The 14394-nt window shown below is 38.1% G+C and overlaps 1 protein-coding gene across 12 annotated transcripts in view; it reads right to left on the bottom strand.

Annotated features, from left to right (window-relative positions):
• Positions 1 to 14394, bottom strand: part of WASF3 (WASP family member 3) — a 122025-nt gene that overhangs the window by 90418 nt on the left and 17213 nt on the right. Inside the window, exon 1 of one of the 12 annotated variants that reach the window (XM_070240175.1) lies at positions 668 to 800. The exons of the other annotated variants lie outside the window; for them this stretch is intronic. The gene's annotated coding sequence lies outside the window, so the exon portion shown is untranslated. Of the gene's footprint in view, positions 1 to 667; positions 801 to 14394 lie in introns of those variants that run through there. 12 annotated transcript variants of the gene reach the window in all.

Raw genomic sequence — 14394 nt, 5'->3', positions numbered from 1 at the left:
CTTTGTCCTTCTTCAGTGGTTTCTTCTCCACAGCACCCATCATCTTCCCATATGCTCTGTGTGTATTGTGTGTGTAAGTTACTAATTTCTCCTCCTTAATGCTTCTTTCTCTCACTAAAACGTCAGCTCTGTGAGGGTAGGGCAGGGATGTTCTAAATATTTTGTTCACTGGTGGATTCCCCAGGGCCTAGAATAGGGCATGGCACACAGTAGGTGTTCAAGAACTCGTTCCTGAAAGAATGAAATTCATGTGGCATTTCACTCCTTCTTATACAGGAGAAACTAGGGAATTATGAGACTGCCAGAGTTTAGATATATTTATTTGGACCTTGTCCTCAGTGATCTCATCTAGTGATCTCATCCAGATCTGTGTTACACTTAAATCTCATCCAGATTACTTTCTACGAGTAGATTTTTAGAGGCTATTTCTGGCTTAAGATCTACATTTAAAGATGACATCTGTAGGAGGAAGGACATTTAAAGAGAATAATCAACAATTTTCCATCTTATGACTTCCTTTACAGTTTTTTCCTCAAATAAAAAAGGTCAAAATTCAAAAAAATTACTGAAGCAAAAGTAAATAGTGTATTACATCTTTATATAGAGACTAAGCGATAGCAATCTTATCAGTACAGAGGCAATTAAAAAGAGATGTCAGAAGTCTTACCTTTTTTTCTGAGTGTGATTAAATAGGGGGAAAAAACCCTGCTCCACAGAGGGTCACAGATAAGAAACTAACAGGATGGAAATCAAAGCATGCAGGCTTCACACCAAGAACATCCTGACGATGTCTTGCAAACGGAGGACTGACAAAGCATATTAATGAGAAACACACTTAGAATGCTATTCAGATATGGGTCTGCAGTCTCAAAGGAACTAGTTCTAAAGGGGAAGGGGAAAGTTACACAGACAAGAGCAAAGGCCTGCTTATGTTTTCCATTCTCTCCTGGACACTGAGCTGAAGAGTACAGGGGCAGAGACCCAGGGATGGAGAGTAGCCAGGGAAGAACTAATGCAAAGAAATGCGAAAATGCCTTCAACAGCACGACTTTGGCTTTAATTCAACACAAGAAGCACGACAACAGTCTCAAGAATATCAAAATCTACAGAAATGTCTAGCCAAACTGAGTGTATGTATCTGTGTTCAAGACAAGCCAGAGCGTGAGCTCTAACATTCTCTCAGAGGTAGAAGGTACACTACACCCCAACCTACACTAACAAAATTGTTTTCAAGAGAAGTACACACATAAATCTGCCCAGCTATGCTGTGCTTTGGAGAAATAAGAAAAAGAAAGGTTTAAATACTAGATATATGAAAAATCATCCTAAAAGTATTATCATGGTACCAATTTTATTCTTAACATTCAACTAACATTAAACAGCAAAACCCCTCATACAAACGCATCTACTGACAACACCACACCAGGCCGAAATCTCTAAGCCTCCACAGGACTTTCCCATTTGCCTACATAAGTAATTTTCTAAACCATACAGTCTGTGAACCCCGCTGAGCTCAATTTGCAGTAAGGCTTTGCTGTCTACCAATCACAATGGTTCCCACCATGACACCCCATTCCGTGATCACTTCCCTTTAATGCTTTGCGGGCACTTGCCCACTCCACTCCGCCCATGCCTGTCCTGAGATGAACCATTTTTAGTACTAAATCTGGTGCCTGATAGAACAAGTTGAAACTTCTTCCAAAGTAATACTCTCAAGAAACAAAAGACTTCCTGTAGCCCACAAATTTGGCTGAACAAAAACAGAACGGAACCAAGCAATGACCTATCTAGTGATCAACAGAAAAGTAGACATGAAAAACACCCAACAGCACACAGTATTAAAGAAATGCGAATTAAAGCTGCAATGTGTTATACCCTTTTCACTTATTAGACTAGTAACATTAAAACACATGAAAAATCGCAGTGTTGGCCAGGATGGGGGTACAGAGGCACTCTTACACTTTACAGGTATAAGTACAAACTGTAAAACAAGCTTTTTAAGACTCCAAGGGTTCACAAGATCAAACTAGACTCCAAGGAAAAAAATATGTATTTCCCAAAATGTAATCTGTGTTAACAACTGATATAAAAGTCAATTGGGGGATACTATTTGACTTTAGTAGAAACACGAGGGGTTAATGATCCTTGTAAGCCCTGGACTTTGTGGCCCCCACCCCACCTCCTGGCCACAGCCGACTGCACCAAGAGGGACTACCCAAAACGGGCCAGTCAGTTTCCCTGCCAGGGATGTGGGATGGGACTCTGATCCCGGTTTACTCTGGTCACACGCACTCTGGACTGAAGGAAACGTAAACTCCTACCCAGAGCTTCCCTCCAGAAGCCCCGCCGCCTGGCCTCCTGCGTTCCTGTTCAGCACACAGACAGCACTTGAGGACTCGGGACACTGACTTTCATGTTGAATTTTTCAAATTTATACTCCAGGATTATTTTTTTGCTTCTATTCTTGTTTTCCCTAAATTCCCTCCTTTAATCTTTCTAATTTCAACAATGATAATTTATCTCAGTTTATCTGTTTATCATGTTTACTCCTGCTTAAGAACATTATTTATATTCTTAATTAGACTGAGGGCGGTGTAACTACACTTAACAAATCCCAAACTTCACCCTCTACTTCAGAACATTATTCTTGATAGAATTACATGATTTTCAATAAATTTTGTTAGGGGTTTGTTTTCTCTTTAAGTCCTGTAGCAATTTTAAATCAATGAATCCTGAAAGTAATTTTCCAAAGGGGGCCAAAAAAACTGTCAGCTCTTCATTTTAAAAGCTCACTTTAATTTAATGGTGACTGCCTCTCACCAACAGATGAAGGCCAATTTTCTCTCTTCATTTGTTCCATTATTTTCCAATCTGTTATAGAATTACACAAACTATAGATTTGATTTGCCCTTCAAAATGTAAAGTTTGACTTTTGAGAATTATCACAGCCTTGACTGTCTTCTCCCATAAGCCAATCATTCTGTCCAGAGGCTCTAGGCTCTCGTTCAACCTAACAATGAACACTCAGAAAGGGAAGAAGATACACAGTCCATACTTATTTCAATCATAATAGTCAACTATGACAACACAGAGAATTCAAGCTTTCAAAGCACTTAATTCTGCTGAAGAGGCAATCATGTTACATGCTTCGAAATAACATACTCCCCCATCCTGTTTTTAGAGAACTTCGAAAATCTAGACAATATGCTTCCTTTCAAAACACCAAATGCTTACAGAGGAAAAGAAAGAAACAGAAAAATGATCTTGCCAAGAACCATTTCTGCAGTTTCTCTCAGTAGAGTAGCCCTTTCAGTGGCTACAAAGATTTAAATTCAATCCTTGATTGGATTGATGATATACCACCTTTTATTTATTTAGAATTGAATTTTAGAACAAAAAAGAGCTTAGAGGACTCTATTCAGTGGTTTCCAACTTTTGCAAGTATGAGGATCCCTTTGCAATGCTAAAAACTTTTGAGGATTCTTACAATAGTTGTATCTAGTAATTGAGAAAGTAAGGAAAAATCTACCAGTACACAGTAATTCTTTAAAAGCACTTGCAAACATCTCTAAAATAGTAAAAGATGAATCTAATGTTTTATTACAGAGCCAGTTAATGTCCAAACTAGGTCTAAAACCAAGTGTCCAGACTTAGAATACAGATGGGGCTCTAAGAATCCAGAGTGTGATTCAGCACGGAGGAAGGTTTTTTAATTATCTCCAACAATTCTCTCAGGAACTGGACAAGCTGATTTTAAAGTTCTTACAGAAAAACAAGCAAAGATAGACAAGACAACTCTGAAAAGGAAGACTAAAGAGTAGAGAGCATCCCTATCAGAAACTGAAACACTATAAAGCTACAATAATTTAAATAGTGTGGTGCTGACTTCTGAGAAATAAACCTATAATGGAAGATATCAGAAAATGCAGAAAGTGGCTAATACATAACCAGGAACTCGGTACAAAATGGATGCGGCATTTCAAATCACTAGGTAAGGATTATTCATTAAATGCTATTGTAACAACAACTGAGTACCTAATAAAGGGGAAAAAATCAAATTCGGTCCTCATCTTACCCCTTCTACCAAAAGAAGTTCCAAATGAAGCAAAAATGTACAAATGAAACTACTAAAGAACTAGAAGAAACACAAAAGAATTTTTTTTAATAACTTGTAGTGGAGAAAGTCTTTCAAAGCATGACTGAAAAACAACAGGAGCCAAACATTAAACTACTTGAAAAAATCAAATATTACTTCATTATAGAAAATTCTATAAACAAAGGCAAGACTGCATTAAATGAGGTCTTCTCGCAGCATTACAATTCTAACCAGCATACAAACCCAGGGTCTGTGCCACCCAAGTACACACTTTCCATATTCCATACAATCCCAAACCACTCAGAAGGAAGTTTTAACACAACAAAAAATCAGATCTAACAGAATCCACTTCAAACCTTTCTTTCTGGGTTAGGCCTATGAAGTGAGATTTCCACAGCAACATCCTCTACCACTCATTACCTCCACTCACAAACAAGAGGCAATGTCTTTCATTGTGCATTTGGGGCCACAGTTAAGTGTTAGCAAAACATACACATAGTAAAGCAATCAGAGGCCAATAGTTTTTCAGAATAAGCTCGCTTTAGGATATGTGCTCTGACTGTCAACACGCAGGTTCAGCAGTGAATGCTTACCAAATTTACAGTATCGACAGAGACTACTGAGCACCTGCTCTACGGAAGTGTGCCATCTAACTCCTCATTAGGCAAACACACCACGAGGAAAGGGTGTCTGCTCATCAAGAGCAGTACATGTTATGCTTCAGTCTCCAAATCTCCCCACATGACCCGCCAAATAAAGCAAAATGACAGTTATCTAACTTACCACTACAAGCAAATCAGATCTAACCATTTGATTTTTTAAAACAAGTTTATGGGTATACCTACGTGCCTGCCTTCAGCCCACACCTGAAGCACTCCTGTAACAGCATGCCTGCGGAGTGAGGCACTCCATCACAGGGTCACGTGAACAGCTGCTGAAATTCGGATCTCAGTGCAGTATCATCGTGATCCCAAAACCAGGTAATTTTTATTTCCATAGACTTTCCCCCCTTTGTCCATATATGGTATTTCTCCAAGTTCTTATCAATTCATTCTTCCTTTTTGACATGGAAATATTATTTATTATAATTATGTATTGGCTCATTTCAGTAAATTTTTTAAAGGTTTTTGTTCCTTTTTTTGCTTCCTACGCTATTGCCTGGAGAGTTATTTTATGTATCTTATGATGGAAGCTCCAATTCAGAGGGAATCTGCCACCCCATCATCTCTTGTCCTGGAGGATGCGAAGCTAGTCTCCCCCCACTCCCCTGGCCATTTAGCACGAGCTATCAGAACTACCAAAGGAGTAATAACTGTTTTAACTTTTTCATTTACGAAGACTCTGAAACAGCTATGACTTTCTGTAAGGTGCGTCTACAGGGCAATACACACTTTGAAAGAGATTCCAAAACCTTGTCCTGTATGGACCTTGAACACAAACACCAGCAACTAAAATTCTCCACGTTTCTTTGCGGCTCGTGAAAGTTCCCTAGATAACCGAACATAAAACTGAGGAATATTTTTACAAGTTCCTTATTTTAATGTAAGGAAGTCCTCGAACTCAAATCATCCTTTTACCTGATAATTAGGAAGAAACGACTGAAATTATAACAACGCCAATAAGCTGTCCTTAATAAATTTCTATAATAAATAATTCCACTGATTAACAACCAGAACTCTACATGTCCTGCAGATCAGGTTAACAGAGGCCATGGAGTCAACTCCAGAGCCTATGACTACTGTTTCATAAAAACTGTGCTCACTGCACGGTACTAGAAATTAAAATCACACTTTTACTCTAAAACTAAGCTCTCTAGAGAAGTACTCTTAGCAAGTATTTCCCAGGAATTAATAAGAAGACACTTTCATTTGCCACAGCCAGAGATTTTCATAGTACAGATCTTTAAAATCCTGAGATTTTTCATTTGTACTCCAGCAGAAACCATTAGCCCTCAAGAAAAAACAAGAAGAAGCCTCCACCATTTGATTAATTTACTGGTCCCTTGCAACTAAGTGACTAATCCATGATGCGAGGGAAAAAGAGGCACCTGGAAGGAAGTGCCTTTGGTAGACGGCGCTGAATCTCCATAATCCTGCAAAACCAAGTGCGTCCTTTTTGGAGGGGCAGGAGGAAGACGGAGAGCACCAGGGGTACCAATAAAGTTAGGGGTTTCAGTAAACATTAGGCAAAGATGCAGTATTTTACAGGAGGTCACAGATTCAATGCACTGACCCCAAAATGTACTTCACTGAATTGAGTTCTCAGGACCTTTTTGGGTGGATCACTTCTCTGTGAGTCTTTTGGCTTCTGCACTCCAAACCTTTCTGGACCACTCACTCAGGTGGCAACCATCCCCCTGACTCCTATTACTCTCTGCTGTGGCTATCCAAGGAGACTGAATGGTCTTCAGCAGCCTCCCAACCCACAAGCAAACAAAGGACAACAAAGCCAGAGCAGCTTCAAAAGCCTGGCGGGCCTTCAGGAACAGGGACACTCCGAGAATCTATGACAGAGGGTGACTCCAAGAGAGTCCAACCCAGAGCACACTGTGTTCAGGGCCACTTTTCTGAAAAACTGTTCAAAGAAAAAACAAAAACAAGGAATATAATCAATTTGATAATTTAAAAAAGTAACTTTCAATGGAATAAGGAATTTTCAATTAAAATACCACCTAGCAGAAAAGAACGCCAGCTTGGGTTTATGAATCCCTGGGCTTCAGCTCCACCCTCGCCGTGCCCACTCTGACTAACTGTGAACTACTGTGCATCTTCATGTACTCCCATTCGGGCAGAGACAGAATAACATACTCGCTCCAGGGGAAAGAGCCTTACACTAGAATCAGGAATTCTGGGACCTGCTTTATGCACTCACTGGCTGTGACTGACCATGGGAACTTTCCTGTGTCTCACCATTAAGGAAAATACTTTTACTTTTTCCGATCCCTGCTTGTTCCCCACTGCCTTTGGAACTTGCCCCCATGTGAACCAGGAACCAGGATGGTCTGAATAATAAGCTACTTTACAGGGTTGTTGTGACATCAAATGTGATCATGTAATTAAGACACTTAACACCATAAATCATTATATACTGACACATATTATCCATACTTTACCATAGTTGTTATTCTCTTTTCACTAAGACCCCAGGCTTCCAATTTCCCACTTACATTAATTTCTTCCTGCCCCATTTTGACCATCATGGAGGTGCCTGCCAGCATCTTTCTTACTGATTAGTTATGCCCTCCAAGTATCTACCCTATTAGAAGATACATCAATAGCTGATAAGGACATCTAGGCTGTTTCTGCCCCTCTTTCAAGGTGTGGTCTCACACGCACACATAGAGCTGAAGGTTTCTTAGGGATTTTCTTGCTATTGCTGTGGTTCTTTATTCTGCCAGTTCTGGACAATTTTCTATTCTTGGTACACTACTCAACCCTTTATTTATTATTTACATGCTCTGTTTACTTCTTTACAATAGGTCTGTGGGCTAAGCATTGTTCTTCTTTAGACGACGGAATCAAGGCTCATAGGAGTTAAGAAATGCCCCCCAAATCACCCAACCAATTAACGGCAAAGCCAAGATCTGAAGCTGAACCAGTCTTGCCCCAAAGCCCCTGCTCTTGACCGGGCTGTAATTTTGTCTCATTGGGTCCTGGGGGAAGTTAATCATCTAGCCCTGACCTGAAACCTGCACAGGGGCAGGTCTAGTCAGGAACCACCCAAGTACGACTGCAGTTATGTACGTGCCACTGTGTGCTGAAAAGTAAGACAGCATTTCATGGGAAGTAGGTGAAAAAGAAAATAAGAATAGAAGTATTAAAGGAGCTAGAAATGAAGCATGCAAAAGGCACCCCTAAAATCCTATACACATGCTTCAGGTGAACCACAAATTTGGTTCAAGAACTTCAGAAGGGGAAGCTGAGGCATCATAGAACTCAGTGTTTAAAAGCCACAAATCTACCAACCACTCATGGAAAATACCTCTATTCCCACTTCTAAGACCCAAAAGCAATAGCAGCAAACATGTTTAAGTCTGCACCTGTTAACGTCTCAAAGCAAAGACTGAACAATCACCCCACATATTCCTCCTTCTTCAATATTCCAAATGTCCCCTCTGTTCTTCTGATAGCAAAGCCTAGTTTATAGCAAATGATGGTCAAGAAAAGAATCTCTAGTAAATGGTAATTAAACACAAAAAGCCAAGAAGTTCTTATTGTCTTCCATTAATAACAAGATAACTTGGGACCCCCTACCCACAAAAGCAGTGGTTTTGTAACTTTTTTTTAACAGAACTTTTTTTTTTTAATAAAATTTCCATCAGAATGTCAAGCAGCTAGAAGGTAGTGACTCTGGTTGGAACAAAGGTGGAAGGCTTCCACCTGATTTCCCTACACTAACTTATCTGAAACCTGACAGGTCACTCGTGACTATCCCCTGTCCTCCTCTGACATTCACAGCTCACCTATCTCCTAACGATCTTTCTACCACAATATGAATTTGTCAAGTTTATCCTTTATTTTCCTTCCAAAAGAAGCAATTACCAACAAAAGTTGAACTCATGGTAACAAGCCTATTAAACAAATACATACATATATAGACACACATACAGGAAATCTCATTGGAAAGGAAAAACAGCACATTAGGAAAATAAAGTTAATTGAAGCAATTTATATACAGCAGCAAGAAAATATTAGTGACTAAAAAAAGTTACAGAACTATGCTAGATTTAACTTCAATACACTATAACCAGAGAGAAAGCATTAAAATATAACCTTAGGATACAGCACTTATCGTTTCTGTACTGGGGGAGAGGGAAGGGAACAGATCGAAACACTGTGGTCAAGTCAAAACACTCTGGATTTCTATTTACTCGACTTTTTAAAAATGTGGTTTAGGAGGCGGCCCAGCGGTGCAGTGGTTAATTCACGCACTCTGCTTCGGCAGCCAGGGGTTCACTGGTTCAGATCCTGGGTGCAGATCTACACACTGCCCATCAAGCCAAGCTGTGGTGAGGTCCCACACAGAAGAACTACACGGACTTACAACTAGGATATACAGCTATGTACTGGAGCTTTGGGGAGGAAGAAAAAGGAGGAAAACTGGCAACAGACCTTAGCTCAGGGCCAATCTTCCTCATCAAATAGCATACCTTAAAAAAAAAATGTGGTTTAACTATTTAATTGTTCATATTCCCACCACTTCAGAAATTCTGAAAACTTAAATTTAAATGAAATTTGCTAAATTTTATGACTTATTTTAGCACTTTATGAGAATACCAGGAAAAATCAAATTATACTCAATTTAGGAACAGAAATCACATTCCACCCATCCAGACAAGGGTTCCTCATTTCATTAACAGCGAATGCCCGCAAAACAAACAAAATCTTAAAAAAGAGAGAGAGGGAGAAAAAAAATTCCAAAATTACTAGAAATAATTTGAGGCTGACACTAGAATTAGGAAAAAAGAAAGTCAACAAGGACCAAAATATATGAAATCCAACACTTCAGAAATAGTATCTGAATGCTAATTGGAGCTACAAAAGAATACAACTCTAACGCTTGGCCAGTTTTGTACAAAGTCCACTGACACTGTTAACACCATTCACTGAGATTCGTTCAGGTGTTCCTGACAGAAATGGAAAACTGCACATATTTTTAAACTGCATTATGCTACAGCACTTCTGAGGGAAAAAAAGAAAGCCAACTTTCAAACACATTTATAAGAGTCTATCCTAATACTCTTCTAAAAGGGAAAGTTTAAAAGGTTATTTTTAAATGAAATTTTATGTACTGGAAAGCCAAAAATACTCAGTAAGAAATTACTGGAAATGCAGGCATCTCCAATTTTCAACATCTGAGGTTTCAGAAATGCAGTCAATCTAGAAATCATCAGCTTTTCAGCATGATTCGGTTTCATTTTCTCTGAGTTCGTTCATTAGTTTCTGCTGCCCGTTCACTGATCTCTGACGACCAGCATAATCAGTATTCACACTAACCATTATGAATGTCATCTCAAGGCAGAAAAGGGTCATTGCAAGGGTGTATATATCATGTCTATAGATCACTATAGGATGGGGAGAAAGGGGGGTTGCAAAGAGAATCATCTTTTTCTATCTTTTCTTTTTCTTCCAGGAATTCACAGAGACAAAAAACAGTTTAAAAATATAAATAAATATAAATATCTCTTCAATAAAGGAGAACTATTATTTTCAACCTTATTTCCTATCCTTGGCACTAATTTAACATTTGTCTGGAACCAGACTACCCACCTATGTAATGCACAGAACATTAAAATATTTTAATTTTATTTGTCGACCATCCAAAATTCTCAGTGAAAGGTAAGCAAAGAATAATTATTGTAATTAAATACTTTACAATGAATCATCACCATCCTTCCCCTTCTCTAGCTTGTCTATTTTACTTACTTTTGCGTTTTAACCTAGTTTCTCTCTCCTTGATATTTTTACAAGAACTAAATATCAGTTTCACATTCAAAAGATAGTCCCACACAATCACCATTCTAAAATTCTATAGTCTAAAATGCAGTCACAGACATCAGATAATAACCTTTTTTTTTGTTTTTAACAACTTTGAGGCTAAATCCTACCTAGATGGTAGGAGATCAACAAAATTGACAAATGAACAAATGGGATTTATTCCAGGAACGCAAAGTTGGTGTAACCTCGAAAAATCAATTAATATAGCAAATAATAAGGACAAAACCACACGACCATCTCAATAGTTGCAGGAAAAGTATCTCATAAAATCCAACACCCATTTGTGATTAAAAACTCCCAACAGAGCCAGCCCTGACAGCTCTGGTGGTTAAAGCTTGGCACACTTCGCTTCAGCACAAAACCACACCACTCGTCTGTCAGTAGCCGTGCTATGGCAGCAGCTCACAAAGAAGAACTAGACGGACTTACAACCAGAATACAGAACTATGTACTGGAGCTTTGGAGAGGGAAGAAAAAAAGAAAGGAAGACTAGCACCAGATATTACCTCTGGGAAAATCTTTCCCAGCAAAAAGAAAACACAAAGCTTTCAACAAACTAAGAATTGAAAGAAACTTGCTCAACCTAATAAAGGGCATCTACGAGAAGACTACAGCTAACATCATACTTAACAGTATGAAGAATTGAATGCCTGCCCCCTGAAATCAGGAACAAGAATGTTCTCTCTAACCACTTCTATTCAATATTATAATAATGGTTCTATCCAGTGAAACAAGGCAAAAAAGAAAGAAAGAGGGAGACCATCAAGATTGGAAAGGAAGTAACACTGTCGTCTTAGTCCATTTCATGACTAGCACATGTCATGATCCTATATGTAGAAAACCCTAAGGAATCCACAATAAAACTACAAGAACTAAAAAACAAGTTCAACATGTCAAATGATACAAATCAATATAGAAAAATCAACTGTAGTGACTGCAAAGAGGAAGTATGAAAGAGTTCCTTTGTGGGGATGGAACAGTTCTATAACTTGATGTGGTGGTTACATAAATCTATACATGTAAGTTGCACAGAACACACAAATGAGTGCATGTAAAACCTAGTGAAATCTGAATAAGGCCTATAGACTGTATCGATGTCAATTTTTTGGTTTTGATAGTGTATCATAGTTGTGCAAGATGTTATCATTGGGGAAACCAGGGTGAAGAGTACAGCTGACCTCCCTGTACTACTTCTGCAACTTCCCCAGTCTACAATTGTTTCAAAATAAAACATTTAAAAAAATCTATTGTTTTTCTACATAAGAGCAACAATCAAAAATGAAATTAAGATTTCCCAAATGATTCTTTTATGCAAATTTGGGAACCACTGTCTTACACTCTTTTCAAGACAGCAAGTACAAAAGTTAAATAAGCATATGATATACCATCATTCCCAACTATATATCAGTAAAATTCCCAAGTGTATCTACATATTAGAATCACCTAGAGATCAGTTAGAAATTTCAAAGCCCATGCAACAGCCTACCCCAGACCAATTAAATCACAATTTCTGGGACTAAGACACAGGCATCAGTATTTTCAAAACTCCCTACATGGACCTCTGCTGTATGAAGCAACAATTCTCAAACTATCATTCAGGACCTCTTACAATTTAAAACCCCAAAGGGCTATCATTCATTAGTTGTATTCATCAATATTTACCACATTAGAAATTAAGAGAGAATGTTCTAAATACTTATTAAATCACTGAAGAGGACAAAATAAACTCATGTGTTAACATAAACATATTCTAAAGAAAAGTAACAGTATTTCTCAAAACAAAAAATTATTGGCACTATTATATTTTTGCAAGTTTCTTTAAGGTTTGCCTTAAGACAAGACAGCTAGATTTTCATATCTGCTTTCTGAATTCAATCTGTTGTGATATGCTGTTTTGGTTACAGTATAGTCACGCATCACATAATGACATTTCGGTCAACGACACACCACACATACAATGGTGGTCCCATAAGATTAGTACCATAGAGCCTAGGTGTGTAGTAGGCTATGCTATGTAGGTTTGTGTAAATATACTCTATGATGTTTGCATAACTACTAAATTACCCAACACCACATTTCTCAGAATGTATCTCCACCATTAAGTGACACATGACTGTATATGAAGACAATTCAGTCTCACACAGATATCTAGTTGGAGGTGTGTTTAGTAGTCTTTTCAGGTAATTATGGCTCCATCATGTTGCCTCTGAAAACGGCACTGTACACTTTGAGAGAATGCAAGTAAAAAGGACAGATAACGTCTCAGCATAATTATGAAAATAAGTATGACCTCACTGACCCCTAAAAGGGTCCTAGAGACCACCAGGAGTCCCCATACCACTTAGAGAACTGCTGCTATAAAGTACAGAAGGAAGGAATCTAATGAGGTCTGATGCTGTCAAAGCCTTTACAGAGAGGCAGGACTTCCACTGAAAGTCGGGCAAGTAAATGCTGAATTAGATGGAGAGAGAAGGGAAAATCTGCGTTAAAAAAAAAACAAAACAAAAAAAAGTTGATTTTCACTCACTCTCTCAATCAATCAATAAATCCCACATCCACATAAAACTACTGTAAGAAAACAAAAAATGCAAAGCAAAGCATTTCAGCTAATAAAACTTCCCCCCAAAAGAAAAAAAAATCATATTAGAAATGAAGATTAAATAAAAATACGCCTAAAGGAGAATAAATTTAAATGAAAATTTAACAAAAGGCATTGAGAAAAAACAAGAAACCAACAAAAAGAAAAATAAACTAAGTATGCAGAAAAGAAGTGGCTGAAACAGAAAACAGGCAAGAAGGTCAAGCATTCACATAATTGGAGGTACACGTGCTCCATGGTACATATATACCAGACTCTGGAAGAAGATATTCTAAACACTGAAACAGAACATTTAAAACAACTATCCAAGAAAACTTTCTGGTGATACAAAAAAAAAAAACTTGGATCTACACAGTGAAAGAGTCAGCTCCTGGGGGCTGGGGAAAACTGACCAAGAATGAACAACTCTAAAATGTACCCTAATAAACCCTAATTCAAGGATACAGAAAAGATCCTCAGGGCCTCCAGGCTAAAAAAGGAAATAACTTACAAGAAAAAAGAATTAGACTGGCATCAACTTATTAAACCAATATACAAAGCAAGACAAAAGAAAAAAATCATTTTAAGGAATCACTTAAGGAAAAAAGTGAAAACATGGGTTTTATATCTAGCCAAGATGTCCTTCAACCATCAAGGCCACAAAAAAATACGTGGACAAGAGAGAACTCACAAAATACTTAGACATGCATCCTTCCTGAGGATTCTAATCACCTTTCTCAACCCAGGATCATCATCTGGGTCACAGACACAGAAAGTGATTTGAGTGACTATTTCCTCAGTACTCCCAAAGATACACAAGTAATATAATCCTAGATGCACAGAAAAGAAGTTAATCCATTACATTCAATGGATGCATTTGGGCTTGAACTACATCCAACCAAGGGATGACTGAAGAAATTTAAACAAAAGGACTGATGAAGAAGTGAGCAATTTATGTTGCAGAACTAACACTAAAAACAAGACCGGGGTCATGGACAGAAGAACGGTATATAAACAACTGTCCTGACAAAGTAGAAAAATGCAAATAAAATAATGTGACGAGAACGGAGAGAAAAGAGAAAACAGAGTAAGATCGCTGACCACTGTATGGGTAATAGGTCAGAATCAAAGGATGCCATTTAAAGCTGACCTACAAGATAGTAAAAGGAGAGTCTAAAAAGAGAAGGGAACCAAAGGCACTACGAAACTTGTACAACCGAAAG

Source organism: Equus caballus, chromosome 17 (genome assembly GCF_041296265.1).
Source record: "Equus caballus isolate H_3958 breed thoroughbred chromosome 17, TB-T2T, whole genome shotgun sequence".
NCBI classification, from domain to species: Eukaryota; Metazoa; Chordata; class Mammalia; order Perissodactyla; family Equidae; genus Equus; species Equus caballus.
This window is presented reverse-complemented; position numbering and strand designations above follow the sequence as displayed.